The sequence below is a fragment of the Eschrichtius robustus genome, chromosome 19 (assembly GCF_028021215.1).
Source record: "Eschrichtius robustus isolate mEscRob2 chromosome 19, mEscRob2.pri, whole genome shotgun sequence".
Classification (NCBI taxonomy): Eukaryota; Metazoa; Chordata; class Mammalia; order Artiodactyla; family Eschrichtiidae; genus Eschrichtius; species Eschrichtius robustus.
Genome location: NC_090842.1, coordinates 12,084,777 through 12,109,831, shown reverse-complemented (window position 1 = coordinate 12,109,831; position 25,055 = coordinate 12,084,777). Strand labels below are relative to the sequence as shown.

Below are 25,055 nucleotides of genomic sequence, written 5' to 3'. Positions count from 1 at the left end.
CACAGGAACAGAGAAGACAGAGAGAAGAAGGCCAGGTGAAGACAGAAGCAGGAATTCAAGTAATGCAGCTACAAGCCAAGGAATTCCAGGGTTTGCCAGCAACCACCAGAAGCTGGGACGAGGTAAAGAAGGATCTTTTAGAGGATGCGTGACTGGTGACACCTTGATTTTGGACTTTGGGTCTCCAGAACAGTGAGGGAATAAATTTCTGTTACTTTAAGCCAGTTTGGATACTTCGTTACAGCCACCCTAGGAAACTAATATAGACTTTGGTACTGTAAGTTTAGTGCTACTGAAACAAATATTTAAAAATATGGAAGTGGCTTTGGAATTGGGTAATGGGCAGAGGTTGGAAGAATTTTCAGGTGTGTGATAGAAAAATCCTAGATTGCCTTGAAGAGACTGCTGTTGGTGGAAATGTGGAGGATAAAGTGCTTCTGGAGAGGTCTCCAAAAGAAAAGAGGGTCATATTATGAGACACTGGAGGGAAGGCAATCCTGGTAATAAAGTGGTGGGAAAGTGGGATGAGTTGTGTTCTAGTGTTGGGTGGAAAGGAGAATTTGTAAGTGATGAACTTGGTATTTACGTCAGAATGTTTCCAAGCAACATGTGGAAGATGTGCCCTGGTTTCTCCTTGCAGCTTATAGTAAAACACCGGAGGAAAGGGATAAGTGGAGCACGGAGCTGTTAAGCAAAAAAGGAACCAGAATTTGATGCGTTGGAAATTTCTCAGCCTATCTCTACTGCAAAAAATGCTCTAGAGAGAACATCAAGGATGTGGGCACATTTTGCTAAAGAGATTAGGAGTGTGACTCATGAATGCAGTCCATCATCTCAGCTGAACCCTGGGATATAGATGGGGTTATCCAGAAAGAGCTGTGGAGGACATGCTTCTGTCAGTTACATAGGAGGCAGTTTTTGAGAATTTTATCCTAGCAGAAACACTACTTGCCTAGACTGAAAGAGACGGAAGCTAGGCCAGCAAGGTCTCCATGGGTCCTAAGTCTGGGGCCAGTTGGGCCTCTGCAGGACCAGAGGGCAGAGCATCAAGCCACAGAGGATTATACTCGGGCCTTGAAACTTAGTGGAATTTGCTCTGCTGGGTTTCAGACTTGCTTTGGACCCATAACCCCTTTATTCCTTTCAGTTTCTCTCTTTGAGAATGGGAATGTCTATCCTATGACTGTCCCATTATTGTATTTTGAAAGCAGATAATTTGTTTTCTAGTTTCACAGTCCACAGATGGAGGTTTTCCTCAGGATGCACCATACCCAGAGTCTCACTTATGTCTAATTTAGATGGTTAGGAAGATAAGATTTAGGATTTCTTGTGTTGATTGTATTTAGATGAGATTTTGGACTTAGAGTTGATGCTAGAATGGGTTAAAACTTTTGGGGATGTTGGGATGGGGTGAATGTATTTTGCATGATGATGACATGAATTTTGGGGGGAGCAAAGGGTAGACTTCTGTGAGTTGAATTGTGTCCCCCTAAACGATATATTTAATTCTTAATACCTAGTACCTGAGAATGTGACCTTGTTTAGATCTAGGGTCTTTGCAGGTATAATCAGGATGAGGTAATAATGGATTAGGCTGGGCCCTAAATCCAGTGACTGGTGTCCTTTTAAGGGGAAAGAGATACACAGAGACGCAGAGACAGAGGAGACAGAGGGAAGAAGTCCATGAGAAGATGGAAGCAGAAATTGAAATGATATAGCTACAAACCAAGAAATGTCAAATATTGCCAGCAAGGGGTTAGGGGGAGAATTACTGCCCTAAATCATTGTGCTTCTTTGCATGTTACTATTATGCTTAAATTAAAATCCCAGAGATAAATTCCCAAGGTATGCATGGTGCATGTCAGTGCTTAAGAGGATAGATGAGGTAAATGTTTCTTGCTGTTAAACATATTGCATATAATCGTTTATACTTATCACATTTAAAATGATAAAATTAATATATTTGATAACCAGTACTTTATGAGGAAAAGAATAAGAGATGAATTTTGTACAGGACTGAAAAAACTCAGGCCTCAGAAAAGGAGAGCCTCATTGGCATGGTGGGTGTAGGTCTGAAATTTGCCTGATGGTCCCCAGGACTAGAAATGGGGTAGGTGAGCCTCACGAACTGAGTGTAGAGAATTGACTGCATTGGGGACTGCCTATTTTTATAGAGTTGGCTAGAGAACAAAAGATGCCAACAGTTTATTTGCTTCCATATCAACTGCTTCCCATCACACCCAGGATGCAATGTGCCTGAGTAAGCCCTCGGCCTGAATAATTACCTGAATGGCAAGGGTCTCACACCTTCATGCTGAGTCAGGCTGTAAGTACCCAACTTTGTATTAGCTTTGCCCTATTTTTCTGTCTTGCCCTAATTGATCTCTGAGATTAGGAGATGTACAGTTCTTAATGTTGGGATGTGAGCACTTAGACCTGACAAAAATTCCTGAATAGTCAGATCCCTGAGAGTCGCCCCTGTAGTCACAGGACGCAAGCTTCTCCAGCACACTTGAACCTTAGTTAACCTGCTCTGCTTCTCTCCTTTGTACTCTCTCCAGTGGATCATGACATTTTAGGTGAAGAGTGAACACTTTGGTGTTAGACTTATCTGGATCAATTCACCATTCCTGGGTTTAAATCATTACTACCTTACTTTTTTTTTTTTTTTAAGTAATTAATTTATTTTTAGGAAGACGTTTTTAAATTCATTTATTTAAGTAGGAAGTAATTTTATTTATTTATTTTTTAACATCTTTATTGGAGTATAATTGCTTTACAATGTTGTGTTAGTTTCTGCTGTATAACAAAGTGAATCAGCTATATGTATACATACATCCCCATATCTCCTCCCTCTTGCGTCTCCCTCCCACCCTCCCTATCCCACCCCTCTAGGTGGTCACAAAGCACCGAGCTGATCTCCTTGTGCTATCCGGCTGCTTCCCACTAGCTATGTATTTTACATTTGTCCCTTACTTTTTTAAAGACGGAAGAAACACTTAACCTCTATCCTTTAATTCTCTAGCTTTCTTTTGGAAGAATAGGGATAATACTGAAGAGGTTTTGGCTTTATTGAAAATGATCACGGCACTGTGGTGTAACCACAAGAATTACAGAAGCACAGTCCCAAGAGAATGTTAAACAGTTTCAGAGTGTGTCCTGCCAATTAACCCCACTTTAGCAAACCTCACAGGACCAAATATATACTTTAATTTATACAAAGGTAATCTCAAAATTCAGGCATCCTCATAACTCTGGTAGAAGAGTCTTTTTATTCTTGATTAATTATAGAGCAAAGCAGGGTCAAAGAATTTTTTTTTTTGAGCATTTATCTTTAGTTTTTAATTACTCTGCACAAGAATTTTATATATTAAGGGCACTAATCCTTTACCAGACATTTGTTACAATAATTAATAAATTGGTAAAATATTTAATAAGCAGAATAGAAAAAAATCAATTTTCCTTTCAAAAGAGCAAGGAAGTCTTCCTTCCCTTCCTATTAAAGAAAATACATTTTACTTTCCAAATATTTGTATATCTTGCCAGGCAAATGAAATCCAGCAAGAATTATGCCTTTCATATAATGAAGAACACCATATTTAAATGGTGCATTTACTATGAAAGTAACTTTCTCAATTAATGTCCATAATATAGATGCACTTTCACAGTTCAATATACAACTAAAAAAATTTTACAGGCCAATAGTAAATATAAGTTTCCTATTTGAATGAAGTCTAAAATACACAAGTCAGGGCCCTGACCGTACGAAAGGATAATATTCAAAGAAAGCTCACAGTTCAGAATCATCCGACTGTTTTTGGATCCTCAGCAATTTTTTTGTAGTAATTGGATTTAACAGTATTATAATTCTAATGAATGAGTTAAGTCAGGGATCTCAAAATTTTGGAATCGCAGCGTTAATCAACTACAAATAAGTATTAGCCCATATCTATCACCAATGACTTAGATGTTTCTTTCTAATGAATTGACCATTACATTTCCAAAGTTCTGAAATGGCCAATAGACCATAGAAAGAGACTTCTTTAGGCTCCTGCTTGAAACCAACAGCCAAACTGCTGGCCTTGATTCAGGGCCAAACAAAGAATTATATTTTATATGTTCATTATTAGCTTGAAGTAAAGATAAAATGTTCTCATATATCTTTAGTCAAAGTCTGTGACCTAGGGTAATCTGGTGGTTTTATTTAAAATATTTTTACTTTTTTAGCAATTGGAAATTGGTTTATGAAGTTAAAAAAAACTTACATTTCAATAAAGGTTTGGCAAATGAAGTTGCAGATCAGTTTTATGGTCAGTGGTGTGTCACATGTACTTATAGATTATATTTTGCGTACTGGCTTTGAGAAGGTGAAATAAAGATTAGTGAATATTTACATCTTATTTCTTGATATGCCTGTATCCTCTAGTCATTAAAGTATAGGAGAGTTTGCTCTCACTTCTGGGATTAATATAGAATCACTTCTATTCTTCTGTCAGTTCATTTGATTTAACACCAGAGGTGATTGTCCTCCTGAATGTTTGCTTCTCTCTTACTTTGGATGTAGCTCTCCCTTCTGGGCCCTCTTCCTCAAGAACATGTTCGACTCTCTTCTGATCTCTGGCCAGTGTCTTGCTCCTCCCTCAGTCTTACCCTTTATCGTCCTTGTCTGCCCTGTACCATGCTTTCTTCAGCTCTAAATCAGTTTGATGATGTAAGCCCAGTGAATGTGCCATGTAGCTGATCCTAAGTAATTTATAGTGATAAAAAATGCTGGTTTTGGAATCACAAAAACTAGGTTATAATACTAAATTGTGGGTGGTCTTGGGGAAAAGACATTTCCTCTCTTTTTTTCCTTTCCTGTAAAAGTATGGGGTTGAATTTGGGGATCTCTAGATTGTCTGACAATGTACTCTTTTTATTTGTAATATTCTATAGGCACCATCTCTTTTCCTTTTGACTCACTCTAATAATGGAGATTTTCAAAGCATGTGAGTGAGTGACACTGATGGCTTTTCAAGAAGAAGGGGAGAATCTTAAGGCAGTCTGTCCTTCTAAGTCCTCTCAAACTAGAAGACACAGAATGTGCCTGGCTTAGGAAATGTCTTCAACTGTTATAAAGTATAGGAATTCAAGTTATAAATATGAACCTATTGAAATTGATACAGGAACTTAAATTTAGTCAGTTAAAATACATTCATAAAATTTTAAATTATCATTAATATTAGGTTACACTTCTTTGTGTATATCTAATATTTTTCATTCTGTTGAGGAGGAAAATTTCACATGTAGGTACAGTGAAAATGAACAGTGAGTAAGTAATTGGGTGATGTATTGGGTTGAGTTCTCCCAGAAGCACACCCTGGACTGGCAATTGTGGTGCTAAAGGTTTATTAGGGGATGGTTCCCAGGAGAAAACAGTGACGGGGTGTAAGAAGCCGGATTAGCAAGGGGAAGAAAGCGATTTCAAGTGAAGTCCCACACACAGCCTGATCTCCCAGGAAACTCTGGATGATAAAACTTTACCTAAGGCTTTGTCTTACCTCCCGTTAAAGGAACTGAAACTACCAAGGTGGCTGGCTGTGTGAGTAATTTAGAAAAGCTAGTGTCTGAACTCTAGTCTAAACACTAGCTTTAGACATTATAATAAAATACAACAAACCAGGTGGCTTAAACAACAGACATTCTTTTCTTACAGTTCTGGAGGCTGGAAAGTCCAAGATCAGGGTGTCAGCAGATTCTGTTCCTGGTGAGAGCCTGTCCTGGCTTGCAGCAGCCTCTTTCCTGCTGTGTGCTCACGTGGCCTTTCCTTGGTGCTTGCATGTGGGGAGGGAGAGAAAGATCTGTCTTTCTTTTCTTATAAGGTCACTAATCCATCAGGGGGGTCCCACTCTAAGGACCTAATCTGAACCTAACCACCTCTGCAAGGTACCAAATACCATCACATTGGGGGGTATGGCTTCAGTGTATGAATTTGGGGGGTGGGGGTGGAGACACGCTCAGCCCATAACAGTTAGCTGCCTTTCTATAAACAAGTAAACCAGCTAAAAAGTGTTAACCGCTTGAAGATACCTGGGAAAAACCAAGATAGCCAGGCCTTCAGGGTCAAAGATCCTGGAGAAAAAGGAAATACCATATAGTGAGTCTGACATTTTCTACACGAAATAACAGAGCTTCAAAATACAGAAAGAAAAATGGACAGAAATAATAGGAGAAATAGACATTACAAATTGAAACACTAAACATAGTGAGAGGTTTTTAATATTTCTGTCTCTGTAGCTTATTTAAGAAGTATGCCAAAGAAAAGATCAGTGGAAATACAGATTTTAACAGCAGTTAACAAATTTGACAAAATATTTACATATGTAATTTATATTTATATAATGAGTAGCATATATAAACCTCTGCCTCCAAATACTGCAGAATACACATTCTTATCCAGAGTACCTAGAATACTTACTTAAATTTATTCGGCGCCATAAAAATTGTTTCAACAAATCTCAAAGGATTTATATCATGCAGAGTAGGTGCCCTAGTACAGTTGAATTAAGCTAGAAATCAATAATTAAAAAATACTTAAAAACCCAGAAAGGTGTGGAATTTAATTAACACACTTCTCAAAAAGAAATCTCAGTGGAAATTAGGGAACGTTTAAACTCACTGATAACAAAATACTATAGGTCAGAATTGTGAGATGCAGCTTAGATCAAATTGGTAGCCTTAACTGCACATAATACAGAAGAAGGAAAGCTAAATATTAATAACCCATCCATTGCCTACTTCTTCAGTTTCTCAAGAAATTAGAAAAAGGACAACAGATTAAACCCAAAGTAAGGAAAAGGAAAGGAATAAAAGAACAGTACATTAATTAATGAAATAGAAAACATGCGATATAGACAATCAGTAAGACAAAAATATAATAAGAGGATATTTTAACAGACTTCCTGCTAATAATTGTGAAAATTTAAATGAATTGAACAAATTATTTGAAAAATGCAACCTGAAAAATTGTGCCCAAGAAATAAAATAAAATTTAAATATTCCTCTGTCAGGTAAAGGTAGTAAATCCATAATTCACACGCTCCAACAGAAAACTCCAGGCTAAAATGAATTCATATGTGAATTCTTCCAAATACTTTTAGGGGAGCTGCGACTTGAATCTTACACATTCTCTTCCAGAGGACAGAAAAAAAGTCAAAATACTCCCCAACTCATTCTATGAGACCAGCATAGCCTTGATACCAAACCCTGTCAAGGACAAACAAGGAAGGAAAATTAAAAGCCACTCTCTCTCGTGAACAAAATATTGGCATACATGTGTGAAGGGGGTCGGGCTTGGCCTCCGCCTGAGATGCTCTCTCTCGGCTGGGGTGCACATGTGTTCTGAAAGCATGGTGGGTTGCATAACCAGAGAAACAATGAAAGCAGGGCCTAGAGCTTTCTGGTCTGATCCATGCATAAGTATCTTGAGCATCTTACCTAGGAGAGGATGGAGCGGAAGTGTGACTATAGCCAGCAGTAGAAGACCATCTTTTTTGCATTCACTCATATTAGAGACTATTATAATTATAGATGTGCTGTTGTGTGTTGGACACCTCTTCGGCAACATTTACATCTTCTCAGCCCCACCTCTTTCTCCAACCAGGATCAAGTTCAACTTCCCACAGGTGTAACAGGGTCTCATATTGGGTGGTACCACTTACCTGTAGCTTCCTGCCCTGTGGCTCCTCTGATGCTGAGGGATGATCTGCTTCCAGGGAACCACTGGGCACCATAAATTCTGATGGTGGGGTATGGGCACTATTGCCTGCCTGTGAGGCTACCTTGACCGACAGAACATGAGAACTGATGTATAAAATCTTCCACGTTTGTCCTCAAGGGGGAAAGTTCTGAGCTACACCTCATCAAAAGACTGCTTGGAAATGTTAAGCTTCTCATTTTATTCATACATTGCTTTCCTGATTTTGTTTAGTTATCTGTCTGTGTTTTCTTGTATCTCATTGAGCTTCCTTAAGACGATTATTTTGAATTGTTAGGCCAGAGACCTTCATTTCTTTGGGGTCAATTACTGGAAGTTTATTGGTGTCCTTTGGTGGTGTCATGTTTGCCTGATTTTTCGTGATCTAAGTAGCCTTGCGCTGTTGTCTGTGCATTTGAAGGAGCATCACTGGGAAGGTCCCTGGGCAGGCAGGTTTAGTCCCAGACTGTGTCTGAGAGGAGCCAGAACTGATTCATAGGGCTGCTTCAGGGTCCATAGCTGGGACAAGGTCTGCAGGCCTGCTGCCTTCAGGGGCGTGGAGGCACATGTCTCCTACCAGGTCCCAGGGCAGGTGGGACTGCTCTCGGATTGTGGCCGGGAAGGGCTGGAGCCCAGTTACAGGGCCACTTCAGGGTGGGTGTGTCTCCCTCCACGTCCCTGAGTGGGCAGGACTGTTCCCGGTCTGCAGCTGAGAGGGTGTGGAGCTGGGTTCCAGGACCACTTCTATATCCATAGTCAGACTAAGGTTTGAGGGCCTACCTCTGGGGGCACGGGTGACGTGTATCCTGGCAAGACTGCTCCCTAACCGCAGCTGCGAGGGCCTGGGGCCAGGTGATGGGGCTACTTCAAGATCTGCAGTCACACCAACGTCGGCTGGCCTGCCCAGCCCCTGAACGGCAGCTGGGAGGGCTGGGGCTTAGTTACAGGACTGTTTCAGAATCTCCTTTTGGATTAAAATCAGTGGGTCTACCTCCAGGGGGTACCGTCAGGCGTGTCTCCTGGTGGGTCCCTGGGCGGGGCAAGACTTCTCTGGGCCTGCGGCTGGATCCCAAAGCTCCCACAAAGGGGCTTCTGTCCGTGGAAGGCTGCCAAATTATTGTTGCTGAGGGGGTATATGAATGGGAGACTTCCTATTCTGCCATCTTACTGACGTCACTTCATGTATTACATGTCTGTCTGTCTGTCTGTCTCTCTAATAGTTCTGCAAATTAAAATCTGTTCCCATAAATTATCTCATCTGAGTTTTAACTGTAACCCTTTTGAAGGCTGCCCTTCAGATGTAATTCCATGGGAAAAGATGTACAAAAATTACACGATTTTAGAAGGACTTCTCTGTGTTTCTTCTCAAATAGGACTTTATATCAGAGATTTTCTCCCTCAGTGGGAACTGTTAGGTCCTTAAAGCTCCAATAATTTAAGTAGGAAGCTAGCCTAAAATCACATTTCAGTGATTTGATGATTATTTGTTATTCTCCTCTTACCTTTTCCCTTGAGTCCTTTTTTAAAAAATTGACATATCATGAACATTAACAACAAAAGAAAAAGGACACACATAAAATTGACTAAAATTGGCCATATAAAATACAACTGACTTAATAGACTATATAAAAATATCTGTATAAAAATGAAAAACAAGATCAGAGACTCCATGCCAAAATGACAATGTTTATGTGGGTTTTTCCAAAGCCTTGTCTTTGACCTTGGCATTGTGCATGCCCTCCCTGAATGAGCTGGTCCACTGCCAGGGCCTCAGGAGGAGGCCTGTGCAGACATCTCCCACATTTGTGCTAGAGAAGAAACATGTCTAACAATCTCCTATCTTGTATTTTCAACTGCCTGCTGGAATTTTCCAGCTGCCTGCTAGATGTCTTGTCTTCACAAAAAAGCTCAACCTAAGTCTTAAGTTAAATATATCACATCTAAACCAGCTTCTGCTTGTAATTATTTTTCTTTTCTGATTCCTGCTGGTTATCTTAATCACCATGGCTTAAAATTCTTAGAATCACCTTTTATTTCTCCCTTGATCCGTCCTCCTGAAGATGATAAATCCTGTGTATTCGTGGTTTGCAATCTGTCTCCCTTACACTCTTTTTTTTGGGGGGTGGGCGGTTTCCATTGCTACTACCCTAATGCAGTTTTTGGATTTCTAAGCAAGGTTATTTTAATAACCTTGCAGTTTTGAAGTCATGCAACTTTGAGGCTTTCCTCAATAAAAATAAAATTTAAAGCACAGTTGTGACCTTGTTTTTTGCCTGCTTAAGACTTTCAGTCCTACCTCCCTTGCATGTATAGGTGTTTCTGAACGTGCTTTCCGAAGTCCAGCTAATATTCTGCAGTGGTTGAGCAGATAATTTGGTAGTTTCAAGGAAAAAGGAATAAAAAATACTTAAAAACTTTTCACAAATTAAAGTGTAAGAATATATGAATTGTCTGCAATTCACTAACAGAGTACAGGCATACCTTGTTTTATTGTGCTTTGCACATAATCGTGGTTTTACAAATTTAAGGTTTGCGGCAGCCTTGTGTCGAGCAAGTCTGTTATTACCATTTTTTCCAACAGCATTTGCTCACTTTGTGTCTCTGTGTCATATTTTGGTAATTCTCACAATACTTCTAACTTTTTCATTATTATCATATTTATTATGGTGATTTGTGATCAGTGATCTTGATATTAATACTATGACTCAGTGAAGGCTCAGATGATAGCATTTTTTAGTAATAAAGCATTTTTAAATTAAAGTATGTACAGTTTTAAAAAGATGTGATGCTCTTGCATACTTAGACTACAGTTTAATGTAAACATAACTTTTATATGCACTGGGAACCAGAAAATTTGTGTGTCTCATTTTATTGTGGTATTTGCTTTATTGTGGTGGTCTTCATTCCCCAGTATCTCTGAGGCATGTCTGTATAGTTTCTGCTAACTAACCTATCTTTGCTTAATTTGTGTGTTATTACTTATATTTCTTCTACAAATCTAATAAATATACAATATCATAAATATAAGGAGTGACCATGATTTTAGTACAAAGATTAAATCATAGAAGTTGGGATATGTGCATATTTAAATGTGGTGATTTCATACAGGCATCTAAATAAGAAAACCACTGGGTAGACATTGGACTTACTAGACAAAGACTTTAAATTGTCTCTCTTAAATACGCTCAAAGAGCCAAAGGAAACCAGGAACATGGTGTCTCAACAAATAGAGACTATCAATAAAGAGTTACAGATTGTAAAACGGATCTAAACTAGTGTCTTCTAGTGTGAATGTTATGAATTTGATATGCATCAAAGTTGCACTCCTAATAGCAAAACCCCATCTCATTATTAATATTATGCTTGGGGAGCAAAGTAGAATAAACTGTTTGCAAAATTCCTCTCTCAAAAGACACTATCACAACCTAGATTTTTTCAGTGGTTCTGGATGTGGAGGAGTAAATATGAGAAAATACTAGTCGACTCCTGCTTTCTTCAACGTAAGAACCACTTTGATTTCTGAGTTTTAATCTTGCTTCTGCCTATGTAAGCACAAAGGACTCATCAGTCTTTGAATCTGGTTAGCCTTGGTGACCCATACTGCAGGAGACAGCACTTTTCCTCGTGTTCTGGATCATTTGGTGCATGTTGCAGATTGGAAGATGCCATGGAACTGGACTGAGGTGGCCCTGGATGGATGCAAGAAACCTTGCTCACAGAGGAGAGTGGGCGCACAGTCACAGATCTCAGTGTGACTGTCTTACCAAACCAAGGTTGCTAGGAAATGAGGGGTTGGGGGGCTCTTTTTATTGTGTTGTGCAAAAAAGTGGGCAGTGGTTTCTGGTTTTTTTTTTTTTTTTGCATGAAAGTAAACTGGTTAATGTTGGGAAAGGGGAGTGCATAAATTCCTCTAATGAAGGATGAAATATGAGCACTTTTAATGACAATAATAATTGCCTCAGTGGCTATTTCTCTATGTGGGGTGATGGGGGGAGCAGAAGTAGACATGACCTCCCCACTGGTCCTTCATCTCCCCTCTCAGCGCAGATAGGCACACGCCACCCATGGCTTAAGGGAAAGGATGGTCACTGCCCAGCTTGGGAACAAAGTTAAGTGGGTACCTTTTAGATCTAAAATATAAACGATTTGAAAGGGGAAATGACCAGCCTAAAGGAATCCCTTTTCCCCATACCCCACTGAGGGAAGAGACATGAGAGAGCAAGTGTGAGGGATCATTTTCCCTGAAGTCCTGTCCTCAAACTAAGTCCATAGTAGGAAACTTGACAGAACCCTTCATTCACACTCAGGTGTCTGTATGTGGAAGGGTGCTTGCAGAGGAGAGTGCCCGCCCCAAGAGAAGTCACTAAATCATCCTGCTGCTGCACTGCAGAGACGGTGCTGTGACAGTCCCCACGTCAGCCCCGGATGGCATGTGAGGGGAACCAGGAGCTGCTGTGGGCACCAAGAATGGATGCAGAAGTTAGGGCGTGAAGTGGTGGGTGTGGGCAAAGAGTCACACCAGGGATGGGAGGACGAGCATCAGAATGTTGTGACAAAGGCATGTCCCAACTAACCTGCAGCCGGTCACCTAGGTGCGGAGTGGAAGCTGCTTGACCGCCCACGCAAAACACCGAGAAAGAGTGGTCCCGGTCTCCAGTGCCCCCAGGGTCGGCAGGAAGGGAGGCAGATCCCTGCAAGCATTTCGAAGCTGAAGGTGACAGAAATAAAATCCTGAATTGACTGAGAAATCCATGAACTGGACTGAGTGCCTCTGAAACGATCAGATTGATTTTCTACATTGGACAGAATAGGAGCTCAAGAGAGAAAATTAGAATGAGTTAGGAAAAAATGCATTTTTCAAACCTGAGGCTGTAACTGAGAAATTCATAACTTTATATGATTCCAACTGCTGTGCTCAAGTAGCTTATCTGAGATATGGTCAGTAACCTGCCGGCCTGGGAGAGCGGCTCTTCCCAACTCAGCATTGTCACGTTGGGAGCTTGAAATCTGCCATGGAGGGAACATTTACACCACAGGAACTGACAAATGCTGTAAAGCAGGACTTTTCCCCCCAGAGAACTAATTTTTAAACACTTTCTGGCATACTACTTACCTGGACTTACCTCTCGTGAGACAAGGTGTAATGATGTCGGGGGGAAAGATACAAAAATTTCTTTTTAGAATTGGACTCTGATGCAGAAGACATGAACCAAAAGAGTCTGACATGTTCCCAGTGCTTGACTGTTTCTTGCTCAGAAAACTAAGTCCGTAAATATGTTAATCTGTGTATTCACGACATCTGTTTTTCTCAGTGGTGTATAAGTTAAGGTTTTTTTTTTCTTTAGTAAATATCAAGAGTGATAGTTAAAGCAACTCGCTGTGGAAGCTGCCCATACAGACCAAACTATCCAACAGGCTGGGTACAGCTTGGTAAAAGATTGCAAATACCGTCTTCTTGTAAAAGGATATGAAGAACCATGCCTATTATTAGTGAGCTTAACATATTGTTTATTCTGTACCTTTAAAATTGTGGATGGTCTCTATTTGTCAAGTTATCTAAAACTGGTGATCCACATATGTGCCAAACAGAAAACACACACTAGGTGGTCCTCAGGAGCTGAGAGTTTGACAGTTGTTTTCTTAGCTTTGAATGAAAGACTTCCTACAATCTGGTTCCACTCTCCTTTCTTGCCGTAGTGACCACTGCCCTCTCCATGCCCCCTCACTCCCTTCAGTCCGTTACTGCCATCCTGAAAAACGTGCCTTGCACCTGTCTGCCCTCAAGTCATTCCTCTGCTCCGAAGGCTCCAACCCTTCATTTTGACCTTTCAAAATCCCACCCTAGAACCTGAATGAAATGTTTCTGTTTCCCTTATCACTCAGCCAGCAGTTGCCCTATCCTAAACTTCTTTCGTGTATATTCAGTTCCTCATATAATGTGTATCACCTGCTGATGTGTCATCTTCTTTCATAAAAGATAAAGTTCACGAAGGTGGAAGCCATTATCTTAAGTGACAAAGAATAGGCTCTGAAGTAGGACCGTGTTCAGGGTTTTGCCTGATATACTGCAGCTCTGTGACCTTTCACAAGTGACTTTACCTCCCCTTGCCTCAGTCTCTTCATGGCTAAAATAGGAAAAATAATAGTTTCTATCACTTAGGCTTATTGTGAGAATCAAATGAGTTAGAACAGTGATGTACTTAGTACCTTGTAGAATACATCGGCGATTTCTATTCATAGCTAGCAGATCCAGTCATTCCCAGCATTTTTTTTAAATTGAAGTGTAGTTGATTTACAATATTGTGTTAGTTTCAGGTGGTACAGCAAAGTGATCTGGATATATATATATATATATATATTCTTGTACATTATAGGTTATTATAAGATATTGAATATAGTTCTCTGTGTTATACAGTAAATCCTTGTTGCTATTCTATTTTATATATAATAGTGTGTATCTGTTTATCCCATGTTCTTAATTTATCCCTCCCCATCCCCCCTTCCCCCTTTGGTAACCATAAGTTTGTTTTCTATGTCTGGGAGTCTGTTTCTGTTTTGTCAATAAATTCATTTGTATTAATTTTTAGATTCTACATATAAGTGGTATCATATAATATTTGTTTTTCTGTCTGACTTCACTTACTATGACATTCTCTAGGTCCATCCATGTTGCTGCAAATGGCACTATTTCATTCCTTTTATGGCTGAGTGGTATTCCATTGTGTATATGTACCACATCTTCTTTATCCATTCATCTGTCGATGGACACTTATGTTGCTTCCATATCTCGGCTGTTGTAAATGGTGCTGCTGTGAACATTGGGGTGTATATATCTTTTCAAATCAAGAGTTTTCGTCTTTTCTGGATATACCTAGCATTTCTTTTGTTTACGTATGGGCTGATGGATATAATGATCACATTTTGGTTTAGGTTTTTAGGGTGTAAATTGTGGGTATTAATGATGGTGATTAGAATGATATTGATAATTCCTTGTGTACCGTATTTTTCTCTGTTTGAAAAGTTTGTGTGTGATCTAGTACTGAAAAGCATAACTAGTAAATATAATTAGGGAGATAAATTCTATATTCTTTGTTATGAGGGATGACATTTAGGGACTTTAAAGAAAGTGGTATTTTATAACCTTCTAGTTTCTTGTGCTTAATAATTTTTATTAAGAATTAGAAATATCCTAAACTTCATAGCTTCTCCTTTATTCAACTTTTAACCTCTCATTTCTGTCTTCTTCTTACTTTTGAAAAGGTCTGAGAAGAGTTTATTAAAAGTGTTTATTACATTGTTCAAAAATATAAAATCTAACCACTTTGTAATCTACACACAAACCACAGTCATTTAAATTTTAAGATACTTAATTATGTTGACACTTTATTAAATTAGTATTTGGCCAATATTCAGTTACTCATTGGAATTCAAGACACAATTTCAGATATTCCAAAAAAAAAATGATGGGAATTAATCAGAACCATGTCTTAGAAAAGAAATGGCATAAAGAGAGTTTAAGATCCTTTGAAATGTCGATTTTGCTCATTAAAAAAGTCTGTCATTTTACTTGGTTACTAGAAAGCAAAACTCTCACAGCCCTTTGACCTTCTGAAGTCATCTCAGAATCTATTTAATCTATTTCAATTGCTCTGAGTTTGGCCATATTAGAACAATAGCAGTTCAGCTAATGGCAAGCCTCATTTTCATGTCTGAGCAGCACACAAACGTTTCTGCCAAGTGGGTTTCAAATATGACAGTGGTATTCTAATAGGAAACTTGATTCTTAGTTATTAATTTAACAAACATAAATAAACTATATTATCTCATATTACATAGTTCTTATAGTGAGACTGTGGGAGAGGTGGTATTTGAGCTGCAGCTGAGAGGTGGAAGAAACAAAGTCCTGGCTGAGTGAGAGGCACAGGAATGAGTATAATTCAAATGAAATTGTGGAGAATGAGAACAGACTTCATAGAAAAATAGACTATTTTCTGAGGCTCCAGTGCCAGATTGAAGTTGAATTAAATGCTGTGTCAAAAAGAATGCTTTTTGCAACCAGGAGAAAAATGATTCAACCTGCTTTTACCAAAGCAACTCTGGGAATGATGGCAAAAACAGATTGGTTTTCTAAAAGGCACATATTGAAGATTTTTAGGAAGGGTAGGCCATCGGGGCTCGGAAAACAATTTCCTGATTTCCTCTCCAAATCCTGTAAACGTATGCAAATCCCAGTGGCCTTGCTTCCTTCACTTTTATCACCCTAGAAGGCCTGCCCCTCTGTTCCACAATGAATCACTCACAGCATTCTGAGTCCTTCGTACTTCCTTAGGGTTCCCATTCCTTCAATTTTACGTCTTTCAGATTTCCCTTCCGTTGATGACTCTTTACTCTCAGTACCAGCATCCAGAAAGTTTTCCAAGCTGGCATCCTTGACTTTGTCCTCTCCATGCTCCTTGCCCTCCCAGCGTCTAACATCGAAGGGGTTATCCACAGGACATCAAGGCCTTCCAGTTCTGCCTCACTAGGATCTCTCAAATGCTTTCATGTCTTTTCATGCTTTCATTTACTTGCTTCAAAGTTGTATCCCCCATAACTAAAAATAAATACAGAAAATAAGTTTAACTGAGTGGTTGACATACGGACTTAAACTAAGGAATAACAAACTGCAAAAGGGACAATGAAAATCACTTTGGAGGTGACGTTGACCAGATCTGGCAATTTCTACATATGTAGAAATTTCTATTATTGAAAGGGAATAATTAGAAATGATTTTCACATTTTAGTCTGAGTGACTTGAAGATGGGAATGATACGGCCATCTGGTTTTGACAGGAGGTAAGACATCCATTTTAGGCATGTCGAGTTTGAGATCTCCGTAGGGCATCCATGAATAGATATATAGGAAGCATTCAGGATTTGGAATACAGATTTCAAAGGAAAGTCAGAGCTAAAAATAAAGATCAGGCCTCGTCTTCCAAAAACAAAAAAAATTAATCATTGCAGCCAGAGGCATGAGAAATGTAGTCCACTGAGAATGTAAAGTAAAAGAAGAGAGGACAGTTGTGTTAGCTTTTCAACAAACGTAGAGAAAGGGAGCTCTGTGAAGGATGCTGAAAAGGGCTGGCCAGAGGAGTGAGGAAAAAAACCCAGGAAGTTGCGGTGTCACCTGGAGCTAAAGAAGGAGGGACTTGCTCTAAGTGACAGAATTTTGGTTGTGAAACATTTCCTGATGGTTTTATTTGCAGCTCATTTATTGACCTAGATAGATATTCTAAAGATACAGTATGTCAAAATAGCAAAAGCAAAAAACAGTTGTTCTTTTTTTGAAAGCATCATCCCTGAAGAATCATGTAAATCGTGAATTCACTATTGAAACTCTGTCTGAAGATCATCTGGGAGGTCCCCTTAAATACAACATCCATGCAACTATATTGTCCCTCCCGTGTTTTATGTAAAGGAGCCTAAAATCCTAGGATTGCATATAATTTTGCAAAAAAACTTTTTTTTATGGCTATTAACACACCACAATACTCTTCTACTCAGTTATGATTTGTTAAGGGAAAAATCGATACCTTTAAATAAAAATATAAAGATCTTGACATTTATGTTTGACAAGCTCAGCTGCCTCTGGAAATATTACATTCATATTTCTTAAAATTATGAATTGCTAATTTTAAAAACTACTTTATGGATGTATGATTGATATGTATACAGCTGTACCTATTTAATGTATACAACTTGATGAGTTTGGAGATAAGTATATGCCCATGACACCATCACCATAATCACAGCCCTAAACTTATTCATCACCTCCAGAAGTTTCCACCCTATCCCTCCCTCTCTCTTTCTATTTTTCTTAAAAAACTTTTTAAAAATTTGGTGGTAACTTAAAAAATTAAAATGCAAAGTTCTAAACTCTGAAGATACATTCCAAACAGTACCAACAAATTAACCTTTATGTTAATTCTTCAGAAAAAGAATATAGTAAAAGCAAAAACAGTTGCAACAGAATGATCCATGTTGATAACTGACTTTTCCTTTTGCTTATCAAAAGTCTTTGTTTTCTTATAGTTGTCCTAGCGGTCACCGTGAACATGTGTGGAGCTGCCTCTGCTAGGATGCTGTTTTCAGCTGCCGCATTCTCCTGTGTGGTGACGGGGCATGTGGGAAGGCGCAGGGGTGTGGGTTAGAGTCACAGTATTGCCAGGAGCAATCTGAAATTGGCTAGGCGGAAGCATGACCTACTTTTTGGGGTCCGTCTTTTCTGATCCAGAGAGTTTGCATTAACTCTCATTCCCAGCTGGAAGCACTACTTTATGACTCAGTGGATCAGTATACACTGGGAACCATGAACCATGATAGGTGGCCTGACAATCGTGTAAAAGGCCTCATTGGTTCAAGTGGAAATGAGGTTCCTTTGTGAGACTTTCTTCTTATCAAAAAGGACAATTTAGAACTTTCCATTATACATTACAAATAGAAATAAGATAGAGATAAACAGAACAAAATGATGTGTTTTTTCCTCCTCTCCTTGTGCTTCCCCACCTTTCACATCCTGACCGACTCGATCACGCTCCCTCAAAATAGGACCGTTTTTCTCTTGGTGAAGCCAGGGCAATGTGTGATATTGTTTCTAATACAGAATAATTGGTGCATATAATTTTAGAAGGTGTTTATCTCTCAGTTTAGGTGATACAATGACAAAATGATGAGTTTATAACCATAGGCTAAAATCAGATTAATAAATAAAAGGGCTTGATTGGAAAAAACCACGCAGCAGTGGTTTGTTCCATTTACGTCTATTTGGAGTCTTCCCTATTTTGGCACAATAAACTGTACCAGACTCTCATATGTCGAAACATGATTTGTTTTATATAATGAGGTAAAGAAACCATTGAATACACATGTAATAATTGAGGATAATTTTAAAAATCTAAATGTATGTGTATCACTGGCAAAATTAATGGTCAGGTATCACCATTTTGAACTAAATCTTGTAAAAGCGTATTTTTCCCTGTATTCTTTTTATGAAGCCCTAACGCTTGTGTGCTCCGCTCTTTGTACTTGGGCCCAGGGCCGCGTGGAGCTGGTTGCCCGATGCTGGAGGAGTATTTCACCTGTTGGCTTCACACACTCAGTCCTACTTGGATCCCACTCCACATGCTATTGTAGAACGTTATTTCTGTTAAAGCCAGCAGACTCTGTGTGTGTGTGTGTGTGTGTGTGTGTGTGTGTGTATGTGTGTGTGTGTTTCTGTCTTCTTTGTACCTAAAATCAGTGTGCTGCCCAATGAATGTGGAGTGATTCTGCTCTGGAGCAGCGTAGACCTGACTGTTTCAATGCTGTGCATATGGCAAAATGTGTTTTGAACCAGATAGACATATTGATTCTGGTTGACCACCCACGTACACGTGCAGATGACATCGTTCTGGCCAGTCCACATACAGTTTTAGAAAATCATAAGTTATATAAAATGCATAATCGGCAGCTTTGGGGATGTTAAGCACACGCCCAAGACACTCATAAAGACACTCTAGTATCTTTCGTCATTCAGATCTGAAAACTGGTCGATCTCATTTTCTCAAGCTAGTTGCAAAGCTATGAGTCTGCAGGTTATGTTAGTAGTTGAGAAGTAACATGGAAACACCATATATTTTTCAGTATTGCCAAAACTTTTAGCAGCTGAGTGTATTGTTTTTAGTTGGGAAGATCCTGTTTGCTGTTCAGTTCAGAGACTGTTTCCCATTTTTGCCCACTTACCAAGTCACCTCAAACCCCCTGGCCTCTGCTGGGTAAAGGAACCTCCTTTGGTTGTGTCAGTCTCTTCCAGGTAAATGCTCAGACCTTCTGATTTCCTAATCTTTCTTCCACTCCTTTGCAAAATGGCAGTTGGCATGAGAGGAACTCAGATGATGTCCCGGCACTTGGGGTGGGGGGCTCCCCTGACATATGTCGGTTGTTGTGTTGATGTCCACCACAAGATCATTGATTGGATCCTTGTGTCCCAGGTCAGTGATACCTGCTAAGTGTGGTTTGGTTGGTCCTCACACTGGATGTTTGTTGATGTACACTGCCAAATTTAGTGGTCATTTGGTCCCTACGACTGTTCTCTTGACAAAGGCCATCACCTTTTCTGGCCAGGCCCCATGACATTTCTTGTTCTATTCAGATTCCCCGAAGCTGGCTGTGACATTCTTTTGGTTAATAGGTAGAACAGATGGGCAGTGGTCTTTGGACACTGTCACTATCCTGAAGAACCCCTCTGGTTAGCTCTAGTCAGACCCTCATTCATTTCTAAGCATTGTTCTTTATCTTCTCAGACTCTGTGTAATGGTTTCTGGGGAACATGACTCATTAGGTAGAAAAATGAAAAACACATCCTTCTAATAAAAAAAAAACAAACCAATTATCTCTTGTCAAAGAAAATTGCACTGGATTGAATTAAAAAGACAAAAAGACTTTATTCAAGACTATAGCAATGGGGGTCAAGACTTCTGCAGTAGGGGAGAGAGATTGAACTCTGCTCTGTTGAAATCAAGGTGGGAGAGTTTTAAAGCACTGAGCTGATGAGCTAATGGAAGAGTACTGGAGAACCTCAGGGGGAAGTTGGTCTACGTGATTAGGCCATTTGTGTTTGCTAATTGGTGCTTGTGGAGTTAGGCTCCTGCCCTCCCGCAGAGACTGGGCGATAGGGCTCTATCTTTCTTGATTACATTTCAGAGGGATGACTCAGGTCCTTGAGAAAGACATTCTTGGATTGTAAAACCGTAAGGAGGCTTGATGAAGATTTACATTGCAAGGATCAGAGAAATAATTTACAATTGCAACTTCCCTCAATTAAATGCTCTGAGAAAAGGGAGGTCAGGGGCCTATGGTCAGGGAAAAGACCTGTCTGAAGTTCAGTCAAGATGAGGGGAATGTTATGAATGAATGTTAAGGATGTCTCGGTCACCAGCATCACTAATAATTTTTCCCATTGCCTGTGAAATAAAATTTTCCACAATAAAATAATACTTAAAAAGGAATAAATCGTGGAGTTAAAGTATGTGTATTCAAGACTAAATTCAACAAATATCTAAGCCTAGAGTTAAACATATCTCATTCATTGGGATCGTGATGCTGTATTAATGTTTTAGCATTTTCACAAATTGGGAAAATATTAAATGATTTAATCAAATGCCTGGAATTGGTTTTGTACTTTTTACCTTTTTTTCATATACTATGCCCTAGTATTGCTGGCTTTTCCAATCATTATGTGGAAATAATGTCTGTTGGGTACAAGAGTGACTTCAGTTTCTTAACCCAGGAGTGATATGAGGACATTTGACTCATGCATGGCAGCTTATCATCTCTCTCTGGCTGGGGAAGGTAAAAAAAAAAAGGTAGGGAAGCAAAAAATGGTTTTTCAGTCTCTGGGATATTGTCAGTGTGCTCTATCTGATGCATGAGGTCATTTACTGAAATGACCTGCCTCACTGTAGTAGATCTAAATCGAAACTTTTAGAAAAGTATTATAATGGTCCTAGAGCAAAACGCGGGCAAGTCCTGATTACCGTCTGAATTTCCAGACATCATGTGCTCAAAGTCATTTTTCCAAAGCTACTAATTTGAATGAAATAAAACTGGCTGTGGTGAAAAAAATTAAAGCACAGATTTTGGTGGTTTTGTAATTTTATTCTAGTCTTCTAGAGGAAATTTGGCTTTCCCAAAATTTGCACATCAAATATACGAATCAAAATGCCTAAGCAGAGAAAGGATGTAAATATTTACTGATTAATCCGCTGAATTATTGAACCCTTCAGAAACGTTTGATCTGGCAATACAAGAAGCAGGGCTGAAAGTCAGTCTGCCAGTCTGCTGGGAGGAAAAATTGATCAACAGCAAAACACTAAAACCTACGAGAATTTAGTAAGGTATTATTAGTTTAGAACCTTGCTGGGGAAATGAAGTAAAAAGCATCTCTTTCATTGTATCAAAAACTCCAAAAATAGAGCAATAAATACATCTAGGAAATGTAGTTTACAAGTGATTAAACTAGGGAACTTTGAAGCGGTTGGTAGACATTGTGTGTATGTACGTGCATGCCTCTGTGTGTGTGTGTGTGTCTCAGCCAAGTGCCTAAGCTTTCTCTTCGAGAACCTCACTGAAAGTACTGAAAGAGATAATTGGTTTTTTTTTTTTATTAGAAGGATGTGTTTTTCATTCTCTTTTGCAAAGAGAAGTATCTTGTGCTTTTATTTAGTTTTATTTAGTTCCAGCTTTTGCCACTAGGTATAATATATTCATATTTGGTATATGAATTAACACAGTCTTATTATACCCATATGGAAAGAGATTTATTTCATTCCTTTATTTAATAAATATTTATTAAGCACCTACTATGTGTCAGGCAGTGTGCTAGACATGTAGGATCTATCTTTGAACAAAACAGGCCAAGACTCTAGGCCTCATTGAGCTTATATTCTGATAGGGCAAGATAAAGGATAAAGAAAGATACTAAACGAGAAATGTATGTATAAATATGTCAATATCTGACAAAAAATGAAAAGTGGTTTGGATTAAGATGAACGGGAGCAGGATTGCTGGGTGGAAGGAATTTTAATAGGGAAGGTCAGGAGAGGCACGCTTGTATGAGAGCGATCACATTTGAGCAAAGACTTGACGGTAGCAAAGATTTTAGCCCAGTCTATCTCAGAGAAGAGCACTCCAGGCAGAAAGGATAGCTTATCAAAGCATGGGATGGGAGATGGGAGAATGGTGTTTGCTCAAAGAACCTTGAGGAGGCCGTCGTTGACGGAGGGGACCAATCTGGGAAGCCAGACCTGGGGCGGGGGCCGTGCTAGGGGGGCAGATCATATAAGGAATATGGAGGCCGTATAGTAATGACTTTGTCTTTCACTGCGTGTGAAAGTGAAAGTTATTGTAGTGTTCTGAGCCCAGGAATAATATTTTAAACCTGTTGTATAGAGAACAGAGAGAGTCTCAGTGAGCAAAGGGGGAAGCAGGGAGACTTGTTAGGTTGCTGTGGCAAGAATCCAGGCTGGAATAGAAAGGAGCACCAGTGGAGTTGGAGAAATCCTCTGATTCTGCAGAGTTGAGTAGCACCAGCAGTATTTCTGTCGGTTTGGTAGTATGGTGAGAGAGAAAGAAAGGAGTCAAGCACACTCTATTTTTTTTTTTTTTTTTTGTCTTGAGAAACTTTAAGAATGGAATTGTCTGTCATAAACTGGGTTGGGGAAGCATGTGAATAGAGTAGGATTTGGGGGAAGAAGAGGCGTTTGGTTTGGGAAATGATAGCAAGTAGAGAGTCTAATATCAGGGAAGAGGTTGGGGGTGGAGTTAGAAACTGGGGAATTATTGGCACATAATATTTAAGTCCATGAGGCAAGAGAGGTCAGCAAGGAGATGGGGACAGAGAAGAAGCAGGGCGAAGGAGTGAGCCCTGGACCATCTCAGCCTTCAGAGGGAAGAGATAAAGGGAAGAACCAACAATGGAGATTGAGAAGGAGCAACTAATAAGCTAAGAAGAAAATGAAGAGAATGAGCTTTATGGAAGTTTAAGTGGACAAAGAATATCAAGGCATTGGGAGTAGTTGAAAGTATCAGATGTCACTGACAGACCAAGTGGTAGGAAGACTGAAATCTGACCATTCGATTTAGTAACATGCAGTTCTTTGGTAACCTTGACAAGAGCAGTTTTCATTGAGTGGCGTGGGCTGACAGTCTAATTGGAATTGGCCTGAGATAGAATGAAATGACAAACATCGGAAAGAGTGTGCATGGACATCTTATTTGAATTAACATATTACCTTAATATAAAAAGCAGGAGAAATAGAGTGGAGTCAAGAGAAGCTTCTTTTTTTTTTTCTTTTAAAGGGGGAAAAATAACAGCATGCATCTACATTAATGGGTATGATGCATTAAGGAGAAAAAAATAATGAAGGAGAGAATGGAGAACTGCTGATGCAGTGGCCTGAGTGGGTTCAGCCAAAGGGGAAGGGGCTGGCCAGTGGCTCACGTACCTGGAAAGCGCAGGGATGCCCTGCGGGCCCAGCTGGACTCAGGGGTGCTGACTGTGCTATCAGAACTGGGTCTCACCTCATCTCTCAGTTCTGCTTGGGTCTTTGCTGCTTCACTCAGGTTTTCCACAACAGTTGCTCCTACAGCTCGATGCCTCATTCCCATCCTTTCAGCGTTCACAGCAGAAAAGAGGGTCTTTCTCTCATAGTCTCAATGAAATCCTGGAATTGCCCTGCTGGCTCGGCTCAGCTGACCTGCCTGTACCTGTAATAATCACTGTGACCAGGGGCAGCAACGCCACGTTTCAGGAGTGTACACGAGGCAAGACTAGCCAGACACAGAGCATCGATAGAGTCATGTTTCCTTCCAGCAAAAAGAACTACACTGGTAAAAATACAAAGCTTGAGAAGGTTCTAAATGGTGGCCCCGGGACACTGCGAACCATTTAAGGGAGACAGACAAATACTGGCACCATGTTTTTTCTCTTCCTTTTACATTATTGTAATTCAATGTCAAGATCAAAATGATCCAGGCAAACTTACAATTGTGGGGAAATCTAGATGAAATCACATGTGAAAAAATGTAATTATCTTAGAGGGAAACTTCCCTAGGACAATTTTAATTAAACCAGTTATTTTCTAGAAATGTAGATGCCATAATGATGGCTAGGACTGTCATTGAACTGTGTTCACTTGTGTTTTGTGTCCTTGAACACCTGTGTCCTTCTATGCTTTACATCTTGAGAAATATGGCTTGCCCTTTCGTGTGTTCCAACCTTTGCAAAGTTGACAAACTCTGTGACACATCACCTTCACAGATGACCATCAGCAGTGGCAGTCATGCCATTTTTAATATTAGTAGGGGATAGAAGTGATTCTTTTCTATATTTTAAAGCTCCTACCAAGAGTATTATTTTCTTCAATTTTTCTTTCACTTCCATGAAATTGTAAGATGTGCCTCCATGTCCAGAACTAAATATTCGTGCTCCCTACTAGAAAGGATATAAGGGTTTTAAATGTAATTCAGCCAGCTACCTATTTATATTTAAATAACACAATCTATTATTTGAATTTATTCTTGGGATAAAATATACCACTCTGGGGCAATGGTAGTTGTATAATTATTTCAAGGTTAAAGAATGAAAAAGGAGGAGATTTCTTAAATGAGATCCTAACAGATTAAAATCATTAAAAAATAATTTCTCATCTATACTAAAAATTTGGGAAAATTTACTTAGCTTCTGTGAATCTCTTTTTTAAAAGTTTCATTTGAAAAGAAGAGATGTTAAAATATATTTCATC

The 25,055-nt window shown here is 39.4% G+C and overlaps 1 protein-coding gene and 1 non-coding gene across 7 annotated transcripts in view; one reads left to right on the top strand and one right to left on the bottom strand.

The window, feature by feature from the left end:
- The window catches only part of CNTNAP4 (contactin associated protein family member 4), a 254,199-nt gene that overhangs the window by 46,387 nt on the left and 182,757 nt on the right, over nt 1–25,055 (top strand). The gene's annotated exons all lie outside the window — the stretch shown is intronic.
- On the bottom strand, nt 3,966–4,097 carry LOC137753972 (small nucleolar RNA SNORA2/SNORA34 family). Its single transcript, XR_011071655.1, has one exon. It is a non-coding gene; the product is annotated as a small nucleolar RNA SNORA2/SNORA34 family (small nucleolar RNA).